The sequence below is a fragment of the Prionailurus viverrinus genome, chromosome C1 (genome assembly GCF_022837055.1).
Source record: "Prionailurus viverrinus isolate Anna chromosome C1, UM_Priviv_1.0, whole genome shotgun sequence".
In the NCBI taxonomy this organism is placed as follows: Eukaryota; Metazoa; Chordata; class Mammalia; order Carnivora; family Felidae; genus Prionailurus; species Prionailurus viverrinus.
This window is the reverse complement of record NC_062568.1, coordinates 16378627-16406186: the sequence shown is the minus strand read 5'-3', so window position 1 is coordinate 16406186 and position 27560 is coordinate 16378627. Positions and strand designations below refer to the sequence as shown.

At 37.1% G+C, this 27560-nt stretch overlaps 1 long non-coding RNA gene across 2 annotated transcripts in view; it reads right to left on the bottom strand.

Moving 5' to 3' along the window:
• LOC125173293 (uncharacterized) overlaps positions 1 to 4478 on the bottom strand; it is a 44809-nt gene extending 40331 nt beyond the window's left edge. For both annotated transcript variants that reach the window (XR_007154985.1, XR_007154984.1), the window contains exon 1: positions 4352 to 4478. This is a non-coding gene — a long non-coding RNA (uncharacterized LOC125173293). The remainder of the gene's footprint in view (positions 1 to 4351) is intronic.
• Positions 4479 to 27560: the final 23082 nt, after the last annotated feature.

Sequence of the window (27560 nt, the reverse complement as noted above, 5' to 3'; positions counted from 1 at the left end):
TCATCAGCTGACATGTTAAAAAAATGCTATAGGAAAATTTCCAGGCTGAAGAGAAGTGATAACAAAGAGAAACTTGGAACTTTGGGAGTGAAACAAAAACATCTGAAATGGTAAATATCTTAGGAATTTATATGGTTGCAAGTCTTCTACATTTTACTTGAGATGGTAAAATATTAATTTTAAGTAAACTTTGGAAATTAGCTTTGTATGTTGCAATATTTTTGGTCAACAACTAAAAATTAATACAAAGTGATATCATCAAAAGGCCAATTGATAAATTGTAAAGGAATACTAAACTATTCATGTAACCCCAAAAAACAGGAAGAGGGAAACAGTCAGTGGAGCGGGGGGGGGAGAAAAAAAACAAAGGGAACAAACAGAAAACATAGGGTAGACTTAAATTCAACCCTATCAATAAATACATTATATGTAAAGGATTTCAACACCAATTATAAGACAGATTGTCAGATTGGATTTAAAAAAGACCAAACTATTCTATTAGAAACACATTTTAGGGGTGCCTGGGTAGCTCAGTCAGTTAAGTGTCTGACTTCGGCTCAGGTCATGATCATGCAGTTTGTGGGTTCAAGCCCCGCATCGGGCTCTGGGCTGACAGCTCAGAGCCTGAAGCCTGCTTCAGATTCTCTCTCTCTCTTTCTCTCTCTGCCCCTCCCCTGCTTGTGCTCTCCTTCCCTCTCAAATATAAATAAATAAAACACTAAAAAAATTTAGAAATGCATTTTAAATATATGATCCAAATAAGTTAAAAGTAAAAGGATGGAATAGGCTATGTACTATGAATGCTAATCAAAAGAAAGCCAGAGGGGTTATATTAATATCACAGTAGACTGCAGAATAAGAAATATTTCCAGGGATAGAGAGGAATATTCAATAATGACAAAACGGTGTATTCATCAAGCAGACATAACAGTCCTAAATGTGTATGCACCTAATAATATAGCTTCACTGTGCATAAAACATAAATGGATAGAAATACAAGGAGAAATTGACATGCCCGCAAATATACGTGGAGATTTTGACACTTTTCTCTCAGCAATCAACATAGCAAGTATACGTAAAATCAGCAAGTGTGCAGAAGACCTAACGCCATCTACCAACTTGACCTAAATCACAATTTCTATCCAATAAAGACAAAATACACATTTTTTTCACACAGGAACCATTTGTTAAGGTAGACCATAGCATGGGCCATAACACAAAACCTGACAAACTTTTAAAAATTCAAAGTATGTTCTCCAATTATAACCAAGTAAACTAGAAATAAAATAGAAATGTATCTGTAAAATTTCCAAATATTCGGAAATTTTGGAATATAAAGTCATGGGATTAAAGTAACTCGCGAGTCAAAATGAAAGTCTCAAGGGAAATTAGTAAATTTTTTGAACTGAGTGAAATTTGAAAATATAAAACTAAAATGTTTGGAAGAAAATATAAGAGACTTTGGGCTAGGCAAAAAGTTCTTAAATGCAACCCCAAAAACACATCACAGAAAAAAAATGATAAATTATCTTTATTTTATTATAATAATCCATGTTGATTGTAGCTCTAATTCATGGTTTCTCAAGCTAAGCATTATTGACATTTTGGGCAAGAGAAATCTCTATTGTGAAACAGCAGCCTTAGATGCCACTAATATGCACCCCAGCACCCCCTGCCCAGTGGTGACAACAAAAATGTCTCTAGACATTGCCAATTTTTCTTCTTTGTGGGAACAAATTATCCCTCATCTCTCAAGTTAAAAACCTGGCTGTAATTTATTTGCTTCAACTGCTATGTATCTTTTCTTTCTACATGCCACATTTTGCATTGTCAAACTTAATTTTTGCCGATCTGATGGATGTAAAATAACATCTCATTGGTATTTCCCTGATTTGTATTAAGAATATTTTTGTACATTTATTGTCTATTTGATCGGCTTTCCTCTTTTATTTTTTTTTTTTTTAAATAGGCTCCACGCCCAGCATGGAGTCCAGTGTGGAGCCCAACATGGGACTTGAACTCAAGACCCTGAAATCAGGACCTGAGCTGAGAGCAAGAGTCAGACACCCAACTGACTGAGCCACCCAAGCGTCTCTGGTTGGTTTTCCTCTTCTGTGAATCACCTGTTCATGTTCTTTTTCCAAATTTTTTTTTTGTTTTTTCTTGAATGTAAAGTCCTTTACATATTCTGGATACTAACTTTTTTGTTAATTTCATGCATTGCAAATATACTTTCAAAGTCTGTGGCTTGTCTCTATCCTTTGTTTACATAATCTTTCAATGTACAAAACATTTTTTAAATATTCTGTATAATCAATTTATCAACTTTTTCCTTTACTGTTTGAGCTTTCCATGTCTTGTTTAAAAACTTATTCCTCTCCCTACATTTATAAAGATATCCTCTTATGTTTTCTTCTAGAAGGTTTAAAGCTTTATTTTTAACATTCAATATCTGCAGTTGATTTGTATGGATAGTAATGATCCAGTTGAATTTTGTTTCATAGAGAAAACCAGTTGTCTCAGTACCATGCGTTGGATAGGATGCCTTTTACTGCCAGTTGGCAAAGCCACCTTGTGATATATTTCTGTTCTGTTGTTTTAGTTTATTTGTCTCTACTCTGACAGTTCTACACCATTTTACTTGCTCAACTTTTATAATAAATTTTAACTTATATTGGGACAAGTCCCTTCTCTAATACACTTTTCTTCAAAATTGGCTTGACTTTCACTGTACCTTTGTTACATTATATATATTTTAGAATTCAGCTAACAGATATTCTTCACAGAACTTTTATTAACAATGCATCGAATTCCTCAATTACGTGGGGAATTAAGCAACATCTTTATAATATGGTGTGTTCCTATAAATGGTTTTTTCTCTGCACCTATTAAGGTCTTTGTAATTGTATTTAAATAAAGTTTTGTAAGTATATTCATAAATGTCTAGCCCAAATTTTGTTACATTTGTCCACAAGTTGTTTGGGGTTTTTCGGGTATTGTAAATGTCAATTTTTAAAAAGTAAGAATTCCCTATTTGTCACCAGTGTAAAAAAAAAAGGTAATGGTTGTTTTATCCTGATATATTCTGCAACCTTGTACACTGTAATGACTCCAAATAATTTGTCTGTAGATTTTCATGGGGTTCTGTGTATAGCGCCTATAAGTACTGTCAGTTTTATTCCTTTCTTTCCATTACTCAGAACTTATTCTTGCTTTATCCTGATAACTATGATCTCTCAGCAATGTTGAATGGAAGTATTGATGGCAGGCATCCTTGTCTTATTGCTGAATTTAAAGGCAATATTTCTTATATTTTACTATTAAATATTATGTTTGTATTAGCATTAGGAAGACACCCTTTATCAAGTAAGGGACTTAGCCATACTCCAAGTGAATTGGTTTATTTATCCATGATATAAAACAGAATTTTTATTTTCTTTGTAATGTTTCTCTCTCCATAGGTTTATTTTTCTTTTAGATGCTATCATCCCAGGATGCCAAACTCATTTGGAAGCAGAAAATAGGGTAAATAGGATTTGACAGAATTAGAAGATGGGGTAGTCAGGGTTGTTTATTGAAATCTTTTTATGGGGTGGGGGGAGAGGGGCACGTGTGTGGCCCAGTAGGTTAAGCATCTGACTTCCGTTCAGATCATGATCTAACAGATCGTGGGTTCAAGCCCTGCATCTGGCTCTGCAATGACAGCACGGATCATCTGTCTCCCTCTCTCTGCCCCTCCCCTGCTCACGTGCTCTTTCTCTCTCTCTCTCAAAACTAAACATTAAAAAAAGAAAAAAACTAATAATAATGTAAATTGATGAAGACATTATATCCTGTTATTTGCAGAACAGGTTGAAAATGGTTAAAGAAATATTGTAACACCCTAGTTGTTTAAAAAGCTAAACTTTAATAACTCTCATTAAAATGAAAGTAAACAGCTAAGAATTAGCCCTTAATTCTACATCTATGATTCTCAAACTTAGTTATACATTAACATCATCTTGGGATTTTTAAACAAAAATCCATGCCCAAGCCCCACCCCAGCCTCTAATAGGGTCAGCCTCTAATAGGGTAGGTTGCATTTGGTTGCAGAAACACCTCTGTTTCTAGTGTCTTGATAATACCACTTCTTTCTTTTCCCACTCCTAAAATTATCATAAAACTGAACTGTACCAAGTTTGTTTCATTAAAGATTGAACAGAGGACATTTTGACATGTTACCTTTTTTTTTTTTCCCAGTAGGGCAGAGAAAAGGGAATGTGTGTTACTTAGGACAGAGCTACCCCTAGGAAAAAAAACAAAACAAAACAACCAAACCAAAACAACAACAACAAAAACCCCTTATTTATACCTGGGAATCCCAGGCAGGAGCCGATCACTGGAGAAGTGGACCGTCAGCAGGGCGACGCGGGCACCAGCACAGCAAAGTTCAACGGTCTCGCTATACGAGGAGCATCCTTTTCGCTCCCTCCTCCCTCTCTCTCCTGTCTTACAGTGCTTTTACTTCCATCCAGTGACTCATGTTTTAAGGGAAATTAGAAGCTTCTATTTCCAGAAAGGGCTAAAGTTGTAAGTTTATATGAAAGATGGCATGTCCCCAGTCTTGCCAAAAATAATTAATAAATCAAAATAAGAGATGGGTGAGCCAAAAAAAAAAAAAAACAAAACAAAAAAAAGAAGAAGAATAGAATAGAACTCTTGGGTGTCGTGCAAAACTTCTGGAATGTCTGAGGTTTTCTTGCCTTTTAAAATTTTGGTTTCCTGTAGGCTATCTCTCTGGATTTTCAACATCCTTGTAATTTCCTTTCTCAGCTTCCAGATTTCTTTTTAAAATATATCTGATGACTCATGGTGATGATTTTCTTTCTTCACAGAAACATGTATGCATTCAAATTCAAACGTAAAAAAAAGTGTTCAGAAATCCTAAGGATTTGAGGTGCTGTAAGAAAGAATCCTGAAGGACTGTGAGACTCACATAAAATCGAGAAAAGGTAGACAGGAGGAATTGCACTGGTAGGCTAAGTAAGATCAAACTCAACATGAAGACAGAAAGAAAACTAATCTGAATTTTTAGAAATCAATCAGCTGAAGAAGACGTTTCAGTTTTTGGTTCCCCCCCCCCCCCCCCCCCCGCCCCGGCAAATAGACAAAAGGACAAAGACTTTCACTTTGATATACAACTTCTTTTGTTCTGGCACTTGACATCTATTTTCTCTGAATATGAGATAAAAGCTATGAAGAAAAAATGGCTCTTGATTATGCAAGAATGGGTTGTTTACTTTTTCAGGTCAAAGCTAAGGAGAAGAATTGCTGCTTCCTTAAATATATCCCACAGCTTCATAGAAAAGGATTTTTAAAAGGAAAACCAAAGGTGTAAGAAGTACTGAACATTAAAATTCATTAGCTCAATGTTTTTTATATATGTATCTTAAAATTTTAATTAAAATATATATTTAAAATATATTTTATTTTAAATATAAATATAAAATAAAAATATAATATAAATATTAAATATATAAACATATATTTATATAATAAATATATAAAATATAGATAATAAATATATAAAATATATAATTTTATATATATAATAAATATTTAAAATTTTTTAAATATTTAAAAAATATATAATATATAAAAATATATTTTTAATATATATATTAAGGAAACCTTTTTTATGCAGATGTGACCAAAAGTGAAAGAATATGAATGATCCGGTGTTAAGTCTAACCTCTTGGATCTTACCTAAGCCCAGAGGGGTCAAGCGGCTTTCCCAAGACTTGGTTTTCTTTAAATTTCTTTATGTGCTTAGCAATTGTTCTTTAAAATACTGTGTAGAAAAAAAATAAACAAATAAAAATAAAATATAAAATAAAATAAAATAAAATAAAATACTGTGTAGAGCTGTGGCGCCTGGGTGGCTCAGGCTGTTGAGCATGACTTCAGGTCATGATCTCAGGGTTCATGGGTTTGGCCCCATGTCGGGCTCTGTGCTGACAGCTCAGAGCCTGCAGCCTGCTTCTCATTCTGTGTCTCCCTGTCTCTCTGCCCCTCCCCCGCTTGTGCTCTGTCTCTCTCTCAAAAATAAATAAAGATTTAAAAAAAATTAAAATACTGTGTAGAATAGATATTATTTTTGTCTTCAGTTAATACAATATGAGCCGTTGGATTCTTTTATTACTAACAGAAGTTATCTAAGAACAATAACCTGGAAATTTCTGAATTCGCTTTTCTAAAATATATCAGAATCATGAGTGGAAATTAAGGTTTTTTGCCTTTTGTGGGCCATGAGTAGTCAGAAAAATTTGGAAATTGATATGTCTGAAAGAAAAGGCCAATGATCTCTTTAAAAATACATTCTTAATATGATTAAGTACCTTTTAAAATTGGTCAAATAATTCTAAAGTAAAATAGCCCAGTGCTTAAACAATGTGAAGATCATATCTACAGACTAAATAAATGTTCAGTCATTCCAACAGGAGCAAATCATAAAGAAAACAGCAGATCGGTTAAATGTGTTCTTTATTCATGGTTTACTCACTGAAACATTGTTCATGGTTTCCTTACCAAGTCTTACAGTCTACATATTTCTTTTTAATTTTTTCTTTTTATGTTTCCCATGCTCACAATTCAGACAAAATACCCATTGAAGCAGACAGAAAAATGATACAAATATTTCAGAGCTCTTTGGGGGATTCAAATACGTTTCTACAGTAAAACCTTGATTACTCAAAGAGCACAGAAGTGTCTGGAAGCTGACAGCAGGAAGAGGGGGCAGGCTGGTAGGAAAGTGGCAAGGGAGATTTGCAGCCTTGCAGGATGGATGCGGTGAGTCTTCAGTCCTGGAACTCAGGCCGTGCACCAAGCCGGAGGAAAGGCAGCCCTGGGTGTGACTACGGTGGGGGAGCGAGAGGAATGCAGTTGAAAAAAAAGAAGGGCAAGGTTGTGGTTTCCTGATAAATTAAGATGACATAGTACCATAGGGATTGCCTCATTATATAATTGTGAACTTTGGACTCAAATAGAGTAAAGCAAACCCACAAGTTAGTGTTTTTACAGTGGCTTAATAATCGCTTTGAAAACAGAGCAGAATACCCTTTAAGTAGCATGACTGGAACTTTGATCAACAAATACCCAAGAAAAACAACTAACCTTTTGTGAACCAATACAAGAAGAATCAGGGCAGGGATGGACTTGGAGTATATCACCCCTAGAAAGATGCTTTTCTTCTTTAATTATGAAACCTGGTGGTAGTGTCATAGGAGATAATGTTTTTCAGAGATTCTGTAGGAAACTTGGCCTCAATGAAGGACTTATAAAGGTTAAAGGAGATGACACAAAGCTATTTGATTTCTTTTTTAAAAATCAAAGGGATTAATTGTTTAAGATTTTTCCATTTTTTCCCCTCATTTAAGAATCAGCTACCAAAAGCACCAAACTCCACCTGAGCATATGGCCAATTAAAATAGGGTTTTTTTCTCAATTTTCATCTTCTGGATTCCTTGATGACCTGATTTCATATCATTTCATGCTGCAGAGGTAAGGGCAACTGGGTACAAATCTGGGCTCTCTATGGAGTAGTGGATGGGGGATTGAGGAAGAGGGGCAGCAAAAGGAGGGAGACCACAGTCCATCTTGTGGATGGTGACTTTCTCAACCTTTCCTTATGCTGTCTGTAAATTTTATCCAGATTGTAAGCTCCTCTTACACATGTCATTTGGACCAGACCATGGACCCTCTTACGCACAGCCCAGACCACAGCTTGAGAACCATTCATCTACCACAGTCAAGCAACTCCAAATGATTCCAGCAGGGGCCACCTGCTGTGCTGAGGTACCAGTCCTTCCTCTGAAATTTCTTTAGCAATCACTGTTTCTAGCACCTTTCCAACAACTATTCACACACTCATCATATATTCAAGACAGATTTTTTTTTAGTACCTACTGCATATAAGGCTCTATTCTGGCACTAGGAGTGCAACGTTGAGCAAAACAAAGTCACTTATTCCATGATTGCTTACACTTCAAGGGAGAACTGTTCTTTATCACTATATACAGTATCTCCTTAAGTTGTGAAACAGTCAGTGAAAGTGTTCTGGCCAAGGCTGCGACCTCAGCCTACCATGAGCTTCTTCCATTATGAGGAATTAGTGGTTACGAAGCACTTCACAAGTGCAGGCATTGCAGAAAGTAATATGCATTTTCTTCCTTATTGGTTGGGAAGTTGAGCTGGATGCTTTTTAAAATATCTGTTAAAACCTAGATTATTTGGTTGGCTACTTTAGCTTATGGTAGACTAAATTTTTGCTTAGAGATCACTTAAGCTGTGGCAAAGGAAGATATCTGTATTCAAGAAATCTCTTGGAATGACTTGAATTTGTTGGAGGAGAGGACTTTCCAATAAATCATATAATACAGTGGAAAGATCTAGACCTAGGTTCAAATTCCAGTTTTTCCATTTACCTAGGGTTCCTCAGTGAGTTGGGAGTTCATTCATTCCTCTCAGTATTATTGTGAGAATTAAGTGTATTTATTTAACAAATATTTATGGCATGCCTACTGTGTCCTAGGCACTGTCCTTGCTACTGAGAATGTAGTAATTAACAAGACACATAAAATCACTGCTCCTATGAGGTGACTTGGCCCCTTGTTCCTTTCCTTTGTCTTCTTTTTTGGAAGTGGCCATCTGGCGATTCATAAATAGAAGACAGGGACCAGTTTTGTGCTGACAGGATAGATCCAGCTCTGAGTTAGATCTGTGGTCTGTCAGGTGGAAAGCAGAGGGGAATGTTCAGAATCTAGCCAAAGCTGCTTCCTGGAATGCCAATCAGGAGTTCCAGATCCTGGCCAACTGGCCAAAACATCACCTTATGTTCAAAGCGTCCTCTGATAAATATGTTCTAAATCTATTTGCAAATTTTGAACAATGTGGCTTTGGTTTAAAAATCCTAAATATTCAAAAGTTAGTAGACTCTCCTTTACCTCTACTCCATTTTTTTTCTTTCTCAACACAATGGCAGTACTGTTCTAATCACTAAATATTGGCCAATATCCTATGTACCTTTAAGAAAATCTTAAGCACAGGGGCGCCTGGGTGGCTCAGTCGGTTAAACGTCCGACTTCAGCTCAGGTCATGATCTCGCAGTCGGTGAGTTCGAGCCCCGCATGGGGCTCTGTGCTGACCGGTCAGAGCCTGGAGCCTGCTTCTGTTTCTGTGTCTCCCTCTCTCTCTGCCCCTCCCCAACTCGTGCTCTGTCTCTCTCTGTCTCAAAAATAAATTAATGTTAAAAAAAATTTTTTTTAAAGAAAATCTTAAGCACAAAAAAGAAATTAATTCATGGGGTGAGTTAACATCTTTCCTTTTTTTTTTTTTTTTTTTTTTAATGTTTATTTATTTTTGAGAGAGAAGAGACAGAGCACGAGTGGAGTCACAGAATCTGAAGCAGGCTCCAGGCTCTGAACTGTCAGCACAGAGCCTGACACAGGGCTGGAACCCACCGAGAGATGGTGACCTGAGTCGAAGTCGGCACCACTGACTGATCTACCCAAGCGCCCCAGATTTTACTATATTTAAATTGAGTGCATTTGGGTTTGCGCCCTTGAACTGCGAGATCATGACCTGAGCCAAAGTCAGACACTTAACCGACTGAGCCACCCACGCACCCGGAGTTAACCTCTTAAAAAATGAGCTAGGACACAATATATAAATCTTGAAAAATATTAATGAATAAACCACAAATGTACTTAGATTTTCTGCCTATCTGATTAGAGAAACCTACCGCCCACAGTAGTCTGTGAAACATACAGAAGGGGTGACAACAAGAAGGGTGCAGTTCATACTGTTCAATGGCTCTTGAAATTAATGAACACCAGATATATCACTGCTTTTTGTTTTGTTTTGTTTTGCCTTTTAAGTTCTTTATTTACCACTCTGCACCCTCTATGTTAGCAGAGTTTAGGGCTCTGGAAAAATGATTTGCTAAATTCTCTGCAATTTTTTAATATGCATAGAAACATGAAATGATAAAAATTATGCTTCAAAAAGAAGGGGCAATGGGGAGATGGAACTAAGCAAAATCCATTGTAATCCTTTCTGCAGTTAATCTAATGATATAATCAGCTCTCAGAAAGGAGATTATGTTCTCCCTGCCTCCTCATGTCAGGGAAATGTCGACTATTTCTAAAAGAACTGAGAGGTGCTGTGGGGCTGGGGAAGGAACTGGAAGTGGATAGCAATGTAGATGATCTGACCTTGTTGTGAAAAGACTAATTTGAATACAATGAGGTTAAACAGCTGCAGATAGTTTCCTGGTTGTTAGCTTTTATCAGTTGTTAGATCTGGGCTGGCGGTGGGTGTGATTTAGACATCTGATAGACTTTGAGCTGTATTTTTTCACCCTTTAGGTTTAGGATTGACTATGACGGCTTTGGGTGGGAAAGCGTGTGAGTGAATTTGAGGTGGGAGTTGGGCTGTGCTTTTTTTGCTTTATTTTATTTTATTATTTTTGAAGTGGACTAAGGAAAGGTGACTCAGCTACATTTTTTATTTGTTCAAGTCTCAAAGTGCTGTTTCAGGAGAAGTGTCTTTGTTTTACATCGAATTCTGGGTCTTTTTCGGCAGAGATGAATCAAAGGGAATCAGAAAAATGTGAGTTGACTTTTTTAACGGAAACAGACAAGAATCTGGTGTCGAATGTTTTTGTCCAGGGTTCCTTATTGATGATAACTGAAGCTGCTTTCTAGAATTCATAGGAAGTAATTATGACCAGATTTTTTTTTGTGGTATTCACATTCCATTCCATTTCCCCACCACTCACCCACCCATCCAACCCCTCCATCTCCATGGACGTCATTTCTTTTTTTCCAAGGATAACCGCACAGAATAATAATAGACTCAGGAACACCAAAATAGTTAAAGCAGTCTTTCTGAAAGCAGGGTCCTATATAATTCTGCTTCACAACTGAATAGTGTTTTTCTTATGTTGAGCTCTTGAGAATCCATATTTGTAGACACTGAGCCAAAAATAATAGACTTGTCTTTTGTTATATGGCACCTTACCCTATGACCTAAGTTGTCCAAGCAAACACTGACCAATCGTCTTGTTGGCCTCTTAGAGAGAGATGGTGGAAACCAGGGATTGTCCCTCCAACTTGAGGATTTTTTTCTTCTTCACTGTGGGTCTTAAAGTTCATAAAAACAATATGAAAACACAGTGTGGGTTTAGTGCAATTATTAAAACTGTTATGTTAACAATAGAAAAGTATTTATAATTTACAATCATTTCCATTTTTCATGTTAAAAATTTCAGGGTTTGGGAAAAATATTTGCATTAATTTTTCCTGTAATCTAAAATATCCTATTTGAACATATTTGAACATGTATAACTATTGTATATCAATGACCCCAATAATTTCTCTCCTTTCTCGGAAACTCCTCTCACACTCTGCCTGTTGGTCAGCTCATTTAGCTTCTCTTGTTTCTCTTGTCCTTTTCACCTCATAAATGTATTTGTTTCCTTCTCATACCAGCTCTCTATCCTTTCAATGTCTATGCAGCTACGAATCCCTAACCTCATAGTATAGTCTCAGGAGCCCATCAAGTAGGGAAAGACAGAACTCCACTATTGAGAGGAAAGGGCAGAGGCTATGAATACTACTGTAAATATATGTATAAAATATATATGCATATGTGTGTTGCCCATCCCTGTCACAAACTAAACTGAGAGAGTTTTATGAACTATAGACTAAGAAAATAGGAAACTAGTCCCAGAGTGAAAAAGGATATGTGAAACTTATCTAAAATAGACATCATTCTCATGGACGTTAGAGTAAGCGGCTTGGCTAAAACATCTTCTGTCCATACATGGTTTGCACCAAGGTGAAGTAAGAGGAAGGTAAGAATCAAGGTAGCTAACTCTTCCATTCAATGCTCTGCCTTCTATTTGCTTTTTTTTTTTTTTCAACGTTTATTTATTTTTGGGACAGAGAGAGACAGAGCATGAACGGGGGAGGGGCAGAGAGAGAGGGAGACACAGGATCAGAAACAGGCTCCAGGCTCTGAGCCATCAGCCCAGAGCCTGACGCGGGGCTCGAACTCACGGACCGCAAGATCGTGACCTGGCTGAAGTCGGACGCTCAACCGACTGCGCCACCCAGGCGCCCAAACCTTCTATTTGCTTTTAAAGCATTGGGAAGATTCCAACCTCTTTTCAGTATTATTTTTGTTATAGTGGCTTTCAAAGCCACTATAAAAATCACGTAAATGGTTAAAAGTCTTAAAAGAGTATAGACAAGTGGTTCATCACGTTTTAACATTTAAAATATCTCCCCATGCATGTTTTGTGCTTGGAAATATTTGTCTTAAAAAACAATTGCTTTACCACTACACACCTATTAGAATGGCCAAACTCTGAAACACTGATAACATCAAATGTAGCAAAAGTGTGGGGCAATAGGAACTTGAATTCATTGCTGGTAGAAATGCAAAATGGCACAGCCAGTTTGTAGGACAGTTTGGCAGTTTCATACAAAATTAAATGTATTCCTACCATATGATTCAGCATTCATGCTCTTTGGTACTTACCCAAGAGCTGAAAACATATGTCCATACAAAATGCTGCACGCAGATGTTTATAGCAGCCTCATCATAACTGCTAAAACATAGAAGCAACCAAGATGCCTTTCAGCAGGTGAATGGATATATAAACTCTGGTACACCAGACAATGGAATGCTATTTGGATGTTAAAAGACATGAGCTATCAAGACATGAAACACATGGGCAGGGGAGGAGCTCAAATACATATTTTTAAGTAAAAGAAGCCAATTTGAAAAGGCTACATACTGTATCATTCCAACTATATGACATTCTGGAAAAGGCAAAATTATGGAGACAGTAAAAGGTCAGTGATTGCCAAAGACTACGGAAGGGAGGGAGGGATAAATAGGTAGAATATAGAGGATTTTTAGAGCAGTGATGATACCCTGTATGATACTATAATAATGGATATCTGTAATCATTATACATTTGTCCAAACCTATAGAATGTACAACACCAAGACTAACACCCAATATAAGATATGGATTTGGGGTGATTATGATGTGCCAATGTAGGTTCATCAACAGTCACTCTTTTGGGGGCTGTTGACTGATAGTGGGGGAGGTTATACATGTGTGGGAGCAGGGAGTATAGGGGAAATCTATGTCCTTCCCCTCAATTTTGCTGTTAATCTTAAACTGCTATGAGAAAATAAAGCCTTAATAAACAAATTTAATACAACTGCTTTTATTATAATAAAGTCATTTCTTCTATTAGACTTTTTACTTGCCATGAGATAGCAGCCTTACTATTAAAAACAAATTACCTTGATCTTAGTTACACTGAATGCTTTTGATGGCAATAATAATAGAAATGCCATAAGTTTTGAAATAAAGCAGTTCCACACTCTCAGGTTGGTCTTCTGAGATATCAAGGTTCTGGGATCCCAGCTTGGCAACTGGATTGAATCGCTTCTTAGGTCTTTTGGAAATCATGTGATTCTTCTCTCTAAAACCCTACTTCTCCTGGAAAGTAGTATTTTGCTATTAATAACAGTTATAATAATAAAACACAAATATTTTAATGGAAATAGGTACATCTTCAAAGAAGAGATGGACATCAAGTCTATTCTACAATAATATCCTCATATTATAAGATATTTTCCTCTGAGAATGGAATCTATTCAAGATTGAATGAGAGAAAGACTTCAAGGTTTTGGTGGAATCTGCCTACATTGGGAGTGGTATTAGGTAAGATTAGGTTTGGCTGCTTGTGACAGAAAACCAAAATAGTTACCATAGGGGTTTAAAATTTCTTTTCAAAAGAAAGTCTAGAGATAGTATGTTGCTCTGAGTGTTGGGGAACAAGACTTTAAACCAGTGGTCCAGATTCCCATTCCAAAGGTCACCTGTTGTTTCAAAATGGCTGCTGTATCTCCAGACACAAAGAGTACCTTCCAGCCAGAAAAGCAAAGAAGAGCAAAAATAGGTATGCTCTGCCCACTAAGGACCCTTTTCATAATTTGAATGTGACAATTCCACAGACATCTCACTGGCCAGACAGGTCAGAACTTGGTAGCTGGCCACATTTAGCAGGAAGAAGGCTGGTAGTATACTTTTTTTTTTTAAGTGTATTTATTTATTTTGAGACAGAGAGAGAGAGAACATGAGCAGGGGAGGGGCAGAGAGAGAGAGGGAGACAGAATCCCAAGCAGGCCACTCACTGTCAGCACAGAGCCCGATGCAGGGCTCAAACTCACAAACCATGAGCTCATGACCTGAGAAGAAGTTGGACCCTTAACTGGCTGAACCACCCAGGCACTCCATGGTAACATACTTTTTATTCAAGATGACCATGTATCCAGTGAAAATCAGGAATTCTATCACTGATATAGAAAGGGGGAACAAACAGAATAACAAGTAGATGTGTATACTTATTACCCTTTAAAGCAAATGAATAGAAATAAAAGAATCTTCACTCAAAGGTTCATTTGGTCTTGAAATGCATTTCTTCCTATGTGGAAGAATAGGGGTTTAAGGGCTCCAGCTTTCAGTGATAGAGTGAAGAATCAGAATCACCATACCTAGTTTAGACAAAGAAGTCAGCATTCTTCTGCTTAAATGTTGAATCAAACCACATAGGCACAATCTATAGACACTTGCATCATCAGACAACTACAAGTCTCAAACATCTACCAATTGCAAGGCTGTGATGAGAGAGGGGAAAATTAACCCGATGAATCAGTGAAAAGAGCTGCATCTCTGGTTTTTTTAGGCACATAAATGATACTTTTTTGATAAGTCAGATTTTTTACAACCAAGTTAACAAAATCTCAAGTCACTCTTCTAAGAAAGAATTACAACATGGATTTATCTAACCATAGCATATCTCAAATATTCATAAAGAATATGGTGATCTACATGAAATTCCTAAAAAACCAGAGCAATAGTCAAAAATAAGGTATTACTTACTACTCTTTGAAGTGATCATCAAAGTTAGAGCAATAGTAAATATTCAAAATGGGTAAATCCATACAGACAGGAAGCAAATCAGAGGCTGCTAGGGGCTGTGAGGAGAGAGGAATGGAGAATGACTGGTTATTGGGATTCCTTTTGGAGTGATGAAAATGTTTCAGAACTAGACAGAGGTGATGGTTGCACAACATCTGAATGTATTAAATGCCACTGAGTACTTTAAAATGATTGATTCTATGTTATATGAATTTTTACCTCAACCTAAAAGAATAAGTGAAGGCAGCATGTACCTATCATATTTTAGAATGCCTTTTATATAAAATGTGTGATGTAAACATACAAATAGAGAAGGACTGAAGCCAGAAGGACCAGCTCTCCAAAACCATTCATTCTCAAACATTTCAAATTGAAAACCAGAGAGGTTATACACGGACATATAATGTGATGGAGGAGTTTTCAGACTTAAGAGCTCAAATATCTAGCTAGAATTAAATTGGTACAATGTGACCCAGAAAAGTAAGACGAAGCTGACAAAACAAAACAATTAGTTTAAATATCAGGCGATGTTGCCTAATGGTGAAGTCGACTATATTCTGAAAAGAGCTGCCAAAGGAAGTTATCCAAATCCCATAATTTGAGTCATTAAAAAATGGATCTGAAAAAAAGAAAATGGATCTGGAGTGAGAAGTGGAAAAACTCCCTGAACGCTAATTTCACACTGGCAAGGGTGGGAGGCAATGACATAATGGGTGTCTTAGTTTCTAGGTCCAAATTCCAATGGCACTGGCTTTCTTACGGCTTGTACGTAAAATCTTAGATTTGTTTAAGTCCTTTCTACTGAAGAATTTCTTTAAAGGAGGATTTGAAACATGGAAGATAAAAGACATTTCAGAGAAAAAAACAACAACAACACCCTTGGATTCAGCTGCTGAAACAAATCAAATTTTATAGCTGTTACATGGATTTTTTTTTTTAAGCCTTTGGTCTCAGCATAAATGGGTTTTATGTTTTAACTTGTTTCTTTGGTCATTTTTAATAAAAAGTCCAAATAATGATGTTATATAGGATGAATGACATTTCAGGTCACATAAACTTATGAAGTCACCAGCTATTCCCTGTGGAAAGGAGCAGGAGATCCTGCCTGGATAAACACACTGAAGGCAAAGAAAGCAAAAAATTGGGAAGAATGATTCCCTGCACCCACCTCCCCTTAGCCCTCAGAAAACTTAGCTAAGAAGGTGGTTACAAGAACGAGAAAGGGTCATTCATATTCCTTCCTCATTCAGACACTTTTCCAATATGGCCTTTGAAGATAGTAATCAATCCAGAAAACAGTGAAGTCTTTTAGCTTTTCCTAGAGATTCTTGGGGACAGGAAGTGGGCCATGAATTTACACTGGAGAGGAGGACTACTTGTGATAACAGTTGGAGCTAATATTTACTGAGTAATTTCTGAGTCTGAGAGATATTAGTTAAATCATTTTCCCGCAGTTGTAAGAGTTGATAACCTATCATTCTGAGTTAAGCACCCACTTAGGTTTGGAACCAATCACTAGGCATTTCTGCCTCCTGGAACACAGAAAACACATAACCAAACCAAGAGGATCAGAGAAGGTTTCCTGGTGAAAATTATGCCTGATACATGTCTTGAAGGGTAAGAAGCAGTTGAATGAGTGAAGAAGAGGTAGAAGTCTGGCCCAAAATGGAACATGGTGAAAAGTTTCAAGCCATGTGGTATCACGGTCAATTCAGATAATCTCAAGGTGTGCTGTATTGGACTTTGAGACAGAAAACAAATGAGTTTGGATGTATGAAGAAGATCACAGGTGACTTTATGTTGCACAATGAAGTTTGTATTTTATCCTAGAGAGAGGAAGTCCATGGAAGATTTTAAGCAGAAGAAATGAAAAGGGGTTTAGATCCCTTTGATGACAATGTAGAAGATGTGAGGTTGGGGAAAGGCAAGATTGGAATTAACAAGACTCAGTGGTGGGCTACTGTGAGAGTTTAGGTGAAAAAAAAATAAGAATGTGAATTATTGCACTGGAGAGGTGACACATTCAAGGAACATTTGGGAGATGATTCAGTAGGATTCAGGGATGCAGGGAATGAGATAATGTTAAGGAAGATTGTCAGGTCTCTAATGGTGGTAACTTGGATAATACAGCAAAAGAAGTGGGGCTGACATGAGTTCAGTTTTGGTATTGTGGATTCCGAGAAATATCTAACTGAAACTGTTCAGCAAGCTTAGGGTCTATAAGTTTAAAACCCAAAGAAAAGTTCAGGGCTAGAAACACACTCCATCCATTCACTCACTGAACATTCATTGTAAAAACCGGGTTGCAATTTCAAGGGAAAGGATTACCTTAGAAGTTAGGGTAACAAATTTCAATTTTTCTTATAGTCAGCAAGGAGTGAATGATGGGATTAAGCAGGAGAGAAATATGTTCCGACTTAAATTTTAAAAAGATCACTTTAACAAATATATGGAGATAATTAGCCAAATATGGAGAAGAAAGACAGGGAAAGTCCACAGAATAATATAAGCTTTAATAATATGAACTAATAATGTGAACGCTAGGAGGGAACTTCAGCATCTTCAACATGAACTTAAGGGGTGGGCAGTCCTCAGGGAAGACCAAACCAGGAAGCTTGAGAGAGGTGGTGCTACATGGGCATCTAGGAAGGAGGGTACCAGGAAGGAAAAGTAGTTAACAAACCAAATAAATGCAGTGAGGACCCAGTAAGACAGATACTGAGACATATCCATGATGCCTAATAGTAAAGATTTCCTCGACGACTTTTACCAAGCTACAATGGATGCAGGAGTGAACCATGAATATTAAAGTAAATATAACCTGCTTTTTAAAGACAGTTAGCATCTTTAATAGAAGAGGAAAAGATGGAGAACCAAAGGATATTTTTCTCAGGATAGGAGAGACTGCTTCTGGGCTGAGAAAAAAGATGCCTTAAAGAGTGGCTAGAGATATAGGATAAAAGATGATAAGGAGGCAAGGTAAAGAGACTGGCCTTGAACAGATTGACTTCTTTTTATGGCATCTTTTTGGGTCTAAATTACACATTCTTTTTTCAATATAAAAACAGTTTGTATCTTTAGTGAATTATTCAAGCTAAGGGGTTCAGCATGGTATATTCACATGGCTATATCACAGACTGGCCCTTGTTTTGGACTATAGATTCCCAATCTCCCTCTTTACAGTTCTCCTCTGTACTTGTTAAGTATTTGTGGCCTGCTTTTGTTTAGGAATGTTTGCGTGTTTGATGGATATGTTGATTATCCTCCTTCCAGACCTTTTCCTTCTCAAAGTCGCTCCAAATTCCTGTTGCTCTGCTTTACTACAGCCTGCTTCCTGCTATTCAAAACACTGCTTTACATTAACTTTTCCCTGTTGTTTCTAGTTTATAATTAGTGTGAAGAAATGCTAGTACTGGTTGCCATGGTCATGGAAGAATTTCTTATGAGATAAGCAGTCAAAGAGGGAGACCTATGCTTTCTCCGAGGCTCCAAAACTTCTCTCTGTGAAGATAAAGAGTCTTCAGAGGTCAAGGGGGCTGGGTCTCCTGTTTGTCCTGGAGCAGCTGAATGTGGTGATGGCAATGGGACGAGACATGAGGGTCCCACAGCCACTTTTAGTAGTTAGGTGTAGAGTCATTTCATTCATGAAGGAAAAGAGAAATGCTTAGAAGCAGTGTGGGCTGTGAAAGGAAATAAAAGGAAAGATTTTTAAAAGAAGGATCATTGTGTGATGTGAACTGAATTCTTAGGGGTCTTAAAAAGATGCAAATTTTACTGAAATTATTTTTAGTTCTTTTTGCTTCCTTGAAAATATGATCTTGTTATGTTAATATGAGACTTGACTACAGGTAGCCTTGAGATTGAGTTTTACCTGGTAAAATTAAAAGAGGTAAATTTGTCTCACCACCCCAACATTTTTTATAAATTATTTTTTTATGGGTAGGTAATTTTATAAATTATTTTATGGGTAGGTAAGTTGTAAGATATGATAGGGTCTCAACAATGGCCATCGTGGAAGTTGGACAAGTAAGAACAAATAAACCAAGCCTGAGGGCATTTGTTGAACTCTTGGGTTCTCTTTGAAGGACAGTGCTCAACAATCCAAATTAAACTCAGTAAGGTATTCTCAAAAACACTGCCAAACACTAATGAAAGAATTAGTGTATGCATAGATGCATACTATGTTCATCGATTTGGAAATTCATTGTAGTAAATATAAAAAAATTGATCTACAGAATCAATGCAATCCCAAACAAACTACCAGTAGGATCTTTTATAGATATAGACAAGCTGATTCTAAAATGTATATGGGGGGGGGGGGGGTTCCTGGGTGTCTCAGTCAGTTAAGTGTCCAACTTTGGCTCAGGTCATGATCTCTCCATTTGTAAGTTTGAGCCCTATGTCAGGCTCTGTGATGACAGCTCAGAGCCTGGAGCCTCCTTTGGATTCTGTGTCTCCTTCTCTTTCTGCCTCTCCCCCACTCAAACTCTGTGTCTCTGTCTCTGTCTCTGTCTCTCAAAAATAAATAAACATTAAAAAAATGGAAAAATATGTGGAAAAGCAAAGGGATGAAGATTAATCAAAACAATTTGGAAAAAAGAACAGTAAGAACTTGGAAGAATTGTACTGAGTTTGACTTAACTATAAATCTGCAGCAATCGTGAGAGTGTGGTATTAGCAAAGGCACAGAAACATATATCAGTAAAACAGAATACAGAGTCCAGAAATAGACCTATTTAAAAAGGTCTACTGATTTTTCACAACAGTGTAAATGCAGTTCAGTGGAAATATGATAGTCTTCTCAATAAATAGTGTTGGAACAGTTGGGACATTCTTACATAAAAACAGGCTCTGGCTTAAAACTTCATCCCTTATAAAAAATTAACTCTTAATACATCATAAATCTAAACATAAAACACACAACTAAAACTTTTAGAAGGAAACACGGAAGTAAGTCTTCAAGAAATGGGAGTAGGCAACAAGTTCTTAGACATGAAATCAAAAATACACAATCTATTAAAAAATGATGAGTTGGATTTCATCAGAATGAACATTTGCTCTGTGGAAGACACTACTAAGAGAATAAAAAGACAAGCTAAAGACCGGGAGAAAATATTTGTAAATCACATATCTGATAAAAAATTTGTATCCAAAATATACAAAGAACGCTCAAAAATCAATCATAGGAAAATAAACCACCCAATTAAAAAATAAGCAAAAGATTTAGACACTTATATCACCAAAGAAGATAAAGGGAAGGCAATAAGAACGATTCCATTTAAATTACATTCTCAAAAAGATAAAACTAGGGGCACCTCGGTGGCTCAGTCGGTTAAGCATCAGACTCTTGATCTTGGCTCAGGTCATGATCTCACAGTTTGTGAGTTCAAGTTCCACATCAGAGCCTGCTTGGAATTCTATCTCTCCTTCTCTCTGCCCCTCCCCTGCTTTTGCGCTCTCTCTCTCTCTCTCTCTTTCTCTCTCAAAATAAAGTTTAAAAAAAAGAAACATTTTCAAAATATCAAAATTATCATATTGTTGGAAATTATACTGATTATAACTTCTGAAGCACTAAATGAATGATTTAGTGTATGGCTCCAACATATATGAAGCTCTATGAATTCTTGTATTTAGGAAAGGGAATATACTTCTCAAACACTTGTCAATTCCTTTAGCTATAATTTAGAAATAAAAAGGCATCTACTTCCCAAGGTTGTTGTGAAAATTGAATGAGGTAATACATATTAAGGGCCTGGTAGGGCCAGTAAGTACTCATTCATGGTAAGGTGCTGTTATTGTTGTGGTTGTTGGTGCTATATAATGCTTATTATATCGTACTGGCTTTCTACATGTCTGTCTCCCCAGCTAGACTATCATCCTTGTATTTCTAGCACCAAGTGTAATACTATACAAATAATAAGTATTCAGGAACTGTTGGTTGAACTGAATGAGTGACTGGAGAAAAGAAATAAATCACATAACTTTTAAGCGGTTAAGAAATAGTTGATTCACAGGAAAAAGCAAGATTTAACCACAGATGGGAATGGAAAGGGGATGAAAGTCATGAGATACTCCAAAAGTGGTTTCCAATGTCTCATTTTGTTTGTTGTTTTCATGCTTTGTTTTGTTTTGGTTTTGGCAAAGAACATCCTTTGTGCAAATAAAATCTTACTCAGAAGTTTAAACAAATAAAACATAATTCACACGCACACACACACACACACACACACTTCTCTGGCTAAGAAGTGGGACAAAGATGACTCTCAATGACTCGCTTTGAAAAGCCCAGAAAAGACGCCCTCAAATGGAATTTGTTCTCAAATTCCACAAACTGAATTCTGAAGGTGAGAGTGTAAGGAAGTGTGTGCTTCCTGCATGACATAAAACAAAAATAATCCTGGTGAAGAAGGGAAAGAGACCTCTCAACCCACCATTCAACTATGTTACAATACTGTATATAAAATTCTGTGCAGCCCAGAAGGAGCGAAAGGGGTGAATCAATAAATTGGAAGCTATATCAGTTAGGGTACTTTCTACTGGAGGTAACAGAAGACTGCACCAGAAATGGTTAAAGAGTTGGCAATTGATGTTTTGCTACAACAAGAAGGCCAAAGAGAGGGTAATGCCAGGATGAATCAGTGACTAACTACCCTTGTCAGGGACCCAAGTGCTTCCTCTCTCTCTCACTCTGCCCATCTTCTGAAAGAGCTCACTTGGTGGTTATAAGATGATTCTGTAATCCCAGGAGTCGCTTGCTTGCAAAAATGACCACTCAGTGAAAATAGGAGTGTTTTCCTTTCACTTGGCCTTTCTGGAAGAGGTTGACTTTAAAGGAGTACAGAAAAGGTCTATGACTTCTACTATTAGGAAAAAAAATAAAGAACTGACATCCAGTGATGCTTCCAGCTGACAATTTTCTGGACAAGCAGGAATACTCAGGACACAATTTCTGTCTTTCAACGTCCTATCTGTAAGGGTTATCAGTAAGGGTCTCAGAAGCAAACAGATGGTATACTCAAATTAGGATAATCTGAGAAGAGTTCGATAAAACAGCCATTTTAAATGGTGTGGGCAGAATGTGGGGAAGTCACAGAATGTAGTTCATACCCTAGGGTTTTCCTTATCCCTCCTGCTTCCCCCACACACTTGGGAGCAGGGAGGAGGGGACGGAACAGACCTAGAACCTGGAAGGAGAGAGTCATGTAGAGTCAGATTTTCTGTAAAGGGCTGGAGAATTAATATTTCAGCCTTTGCAGGCTTCTCCCTTCTGCAAGTGGGAGCCAGGCGCTTGTTAGAACATCCCTTCTCCTGATATTGCAAAAGAAGGGAAAAAACTGGGGGGGAGTGAGGGCATCTATCTCAGAGGTATCTGCTTCTCATCTTTCTGCACGTGAGAGCTTTGAAGGCAGCACTCACATACTGTCATAAATTGCACAGGACCTAGTATAGTGTCTTACAAGTGGCATGCCATCAGTACATTTGGAATAAAAGAATGAATTTTGTCAGTGATATTTTCTTTGGATCACTTAAAAAATATACTGGATAATACTTCAGATTTCTTCATCTTAGTGAGCATTGCCTTGTAACTCTTCTTCTTTAAAAAATTTTTTAAAGCATTTTTAATTAATGCACTTAATCATTACCATTGGAGCAGTTTTTAAAATTAAGCAGTGAGGTACCAAATTCTGGATTTAATCAAGACATACCAATAGAAAAGCTACTGTGTCAGATTACCTGCCATTTTGATTATTAATGATTTTATTATTATTATTATTAATTATTATTAATGATTTAATTAATGATTTAATTAACCCAACAGGTTGGGTTGAGTTTATACCTTTGCAAATCACCGCCTCGTGTAAAACAAACAGAAGTAATACTAAGATAATACTCAAAAATCCCAGCAAGATTTTAAGTCCAAAATATCCCCTCTATTGCCCACCTCTCTCTTTTCTTGTTGGCCAAAATTCCTCTTTGATCTCCTCATGACCTTCAATACCTCAGTTCTGATTCTCTCTCACACACTGTTGACCTCCTTTTGGCTTAAATTGCCTCCTGCCAAATGGAAGACAGAGTCCACCTTTCCAATGCGACGTCTTCTGTTCAAGAATCCCTTTTACCCTCTGACCGCCCATGCATGACAATTTCCTTAACTTCAGTCCTACAGTATCTTATTCAAGCATTATTGGAGAAAATGATAAAATTGTTATGTGCAAATACATACTAAATAATTTACTCTTTTTGTTTTTTAATTTTTTAAAGTCTGTTTTTTTTTCCTGTTGAATCTTTCACATACTCCAGTTTTCAATCTTGCTGTTCCTCACCCCACCAAATAATCTGATTAAGTAGATTTAAATTATCTGGTATTAACTTCCTCATCTTCTCTTTTTTAACTTCAAAACTATACTCTCCCTGAGAATGACGAGACTACTAGTTTCACCAAAACTACTGTTTATTTGTAATTCCATCCTTTTCTCCTGTTCTAAGACCTTAGGCATTAGTTTGCTAGGACCACCTGACAAATGCCACAGACCGAGGAGCTTAAACAACAGAAATTAATTTTCTCATGGTTCTGGAAGCTGGAAGTCCAAGACCTATGTGCTGGCATATTGGGTTCCTCTGATACTTCTCTCCTTGGCTTCCAGATGACCACCCTCTTGCTATGTCTTCACAGGGTCCGGTGACCATAGGTCCCTCTCTCTGTGTATTGCACGTTGTGTGCATCCTTGGTGTCCTTCTGTAAATCCTAACCTCTTCGCATAAGGACATCAGTCAGATTGATTTAGGGCCCACCCTAAAGGCCTCCTTTTAACTTAATCACTTCTTTAAAGGGTCTATCTTCATAAGATAACACATTCTGAGGTATTGGGATGATGGCTTCCACTTGTGAATTTCAGGAAAACACAATTGGGAGCATAAGACCTTGCAATTTCACTTACAATCATGCTCCTCTGTAAAACATGATGAGGTACACCCAACCGAAACACACACACACACACACACACACACACACACACACCGTTGATCCCTCATTCTTTACCAGTTTCTTATGGGTTTGTTCATGGAGCTAACCTGAAGATAAACTCTTGTTTCTTTCCTTTACAATCACATGTTTCCCCCAGCCTTGAATGCCCTCTTCTCTCCAGTAATTTAAGTCTGACTCTATTTCAGGTATCAATGCAATTTTACCTCCTAAATCATCCTTTTCCAGCCCCTCCCCCCAAACATCAACAGGGATTCTCTCACCCAAATTCCTGTGATCTTTACCTCTACTCCTATCTGCCTTAAACTTGAAGACTGTGTGTGTGTGTGTGTATATATATATATATATATATATGTATGTATATATACATATACATATATATATATATATATATATATATCCTACCAACCTAAGTAGATTTGAAACCCCTTGATGAGTATATAATTTACTACTATAATGAACCAAATGAAAAGTTACTACTTAAAACCACAATTATTGCTGAGGGGATTTGCACCTGTAAAGAAATGTTGGGGCTCCTTGTGGGCCTTTGTTGTTTGTGGAATGAATTTTTGAATATGTTGGAGGGTTTGGATGTGTGTAAGTGGACAAGAAACCAAGTTTTACTCATCATTCAACAAATATTTATGCAATGCCTATGATGTGATGTTAGGAATCAAGACTGGAAAGACCAAAATTGCTCTTCATAATAGAGCAAGAAGAACTTGGGGTTCCTGAAGGCAGCCTGAGAGAGAAGAATGAGGCAGAGTAAAAAAGAAAAAAAGACACAACACAGTGGGAAAGGCTGGGATGCTGCATAGTCTGGTCGTGCTAGTGACAAAAGTTCTGGTGATACAATGCCGGAAGTTCTTTAAGAGGAGCAGCGTTGCCTTTTAAGTTGTTAGCATTCTTGAGAGGTAAATGTCTCTATCTCTGTAAACTTTAGCTCAGACTACTGCATTTGTGGGTTCAGTGTGTGTGTAAATCCAGGAAAGAGACCAGCTTCATGTCTGCATTGAGTTATTATGGAAGAAGGACAACCCAACCAGCATGTTGGAATGATTTCCTAAATAGAACACATGCAGGAAAAGCAGGATATTGGAATCGGTGAGCATGAAAACATAAGACATCTAAGAATTCGCAAACATTCTGAAAAAGGAATTGGACCTTTTGAAAGTTTTGTATGCAGCATTGACATCATGCAATACAAGTATAGAGATGAATAAAATGAATATCCATGTACACACCAACCAGCCTAAGAAACATTATCGATATATTTAAAGTTCCCTGCATATCTTCTCCAATAACATCTTCTTCCCACTACAACTTAGATGTAAACTCCATCCTCAGTTTTTTGTTTAACATCCGCAAAGGCATTGACTTTCCACAGGTAGCAAAATGAGGTTCAATTCTATCTTGTCTATGTCTAAAGGGGAAAGGTAATTCTGACATGTAGGTTATAAATCTATAATCCATTTATGCATCCCCACTGCAAACAGACTCGTATATAATAGGTACAAATCAGATACTCAATAAATACATACTAATTCACACACACACATACACACACACACATAGAGACACACACACAACATTTATAACAAAAGACACCTTACTTACAAATATAAAATAAATGTATATCTTGAATATTTGTTCCCTAGGTATTTCAGGTTTATTCAACTCCATTTAATTTTGACAAATACTTACAAATCAATACACTCACAAAAACAGTCTTATTGGAGCTTAAAAAAACTTAAATATGTAACAGACTCTGTGATTTCTCTAAAAGCCAGTAAACCAATTTTCTTTTTGGCATTAGACACCCAATTACAACATTTAAAATTGAAAGTTCAAATTGCTTTGGATTTTCTGTTCATTTGCAATTAATTTTGAAACTCATGTTCACAAGGACATGTTTTTCTCAAATCTCTTGATATCAACGAGTCATATTAGCACCATCACCCATTGCTGGAGGTCATCTAAGACATTATTTCTCTTTGTGAGCATAATATTTTTATTAGCAGATATCACATTTAGAATATTGGGCTGCAGGATAGGAAACACAAAATTCATTTATTTTCAAGTTTGTCCAGTGTGTTTGGGGAAGAATACTTAATTCTCTTTCTTTTAAAAGATGATACCAGCAACCACTGAAATATATCTTTGAACACTGAAGCAGGAAGTAAGCAGTGTTCTTATCTAAGGGGCTTGTGTTGGATGATTGCTGATAAACACGCTGCTGTTTCTGAAGGTGATTTTCAAAGTCAGGCTCCATGCATCCATAAAGGATTAGTGCATTCAGAGGAATCTGAAAAACCAAGCTCCAAAGAAAAAGGAAACATCACTCTGGCGATCTCAAATGTAACACGATGTCTTTCAGGAATATTACAAATTTACCTCACTTAGTAAACCACTGCACACTTAAGGACGTGTGTAACGTGGAGTTTATTATGCTGGGGATGCTTGGGACCAAAGGTGTACTAAGCAGGCGTCATCTTTCCACAGAACACTTACAAGAAATCAGGCACCTATAGGAGGTGACATTTCTGGGGCTTAGAATTGTTAGAGGAGGCTTTAGGTTTTTGGTCCCAAGATATTAAAGGAGGATGTGGGACTCCAATTCAAGATTTGGAGATACATAATTTTTAAGTGTAGAGAAGAGTCACTATTCACAAAAGCCTGAAGTTTATGTCAGAAGGAGTCTAAATAAACAGCCCTGGCTGGAATGAAGGGTGCTTGTGATGTGGTACAAAGAGGTAGGTGTCACTGGAAAAGTAGGTTGGAGCTACAGCATGGGGCCTAGAAGGCAAACTTGAAAGCAAATGATAGAATCCTTTTTTTTTTTTTTTTTTGACCAGGGGAGGAACATGATGAAAAATAGCATTTTAGGAGTGTACAGAAAAATATATAGTGGAATGAAAACACGTAAGTCATTTTTTTCATATTCCTTCTTTTTCTAATGTTTCCACTCTCAACTAATGATGTCACCTCCTTGTGATATCTGGGAACCCAAAATAAGATTGTCTTCAAGTCCACGTTGTAACTCCTACTCCCCAATCTGGTCTTCATAATCTGACCTTTAAGCACCTTGCACAGTGTCTCAACACCTAGCCTACAGTACAGGCTCCCAACAAGTGCTGTTGAATAAATATATGAGTGACAGAATGAATTATGTTTCTCAGACTCTTCCTCTCTTTTCTTTTTCTGTTCCAGCCTTTCCACTTGGTCTTCTGTGCTAGTTTCTCTCCCTTCCAATCTCTCCTTCGCGTGGCAACCAGAACTACCATCCTCAAGCACAATAGCAATCAAGCCACTACCTTGTTAAAAAACAAAATACAGAAGGTCTATAGCTTCTTACGTGAAAAACAAAGTACCAGTTACTCAACGGGACAAGATTTCTGGGCTACAACTCCACCCACTGTTATGTACTTCTCTCTGCTCTTCCTCCTTCAATCCAGTTGGTGTCTTCCCTAACTGCATTTACAGCATTCCATTGTTATGAAAGTTTAATTGCTTTAAGCATACAAATTGCTCC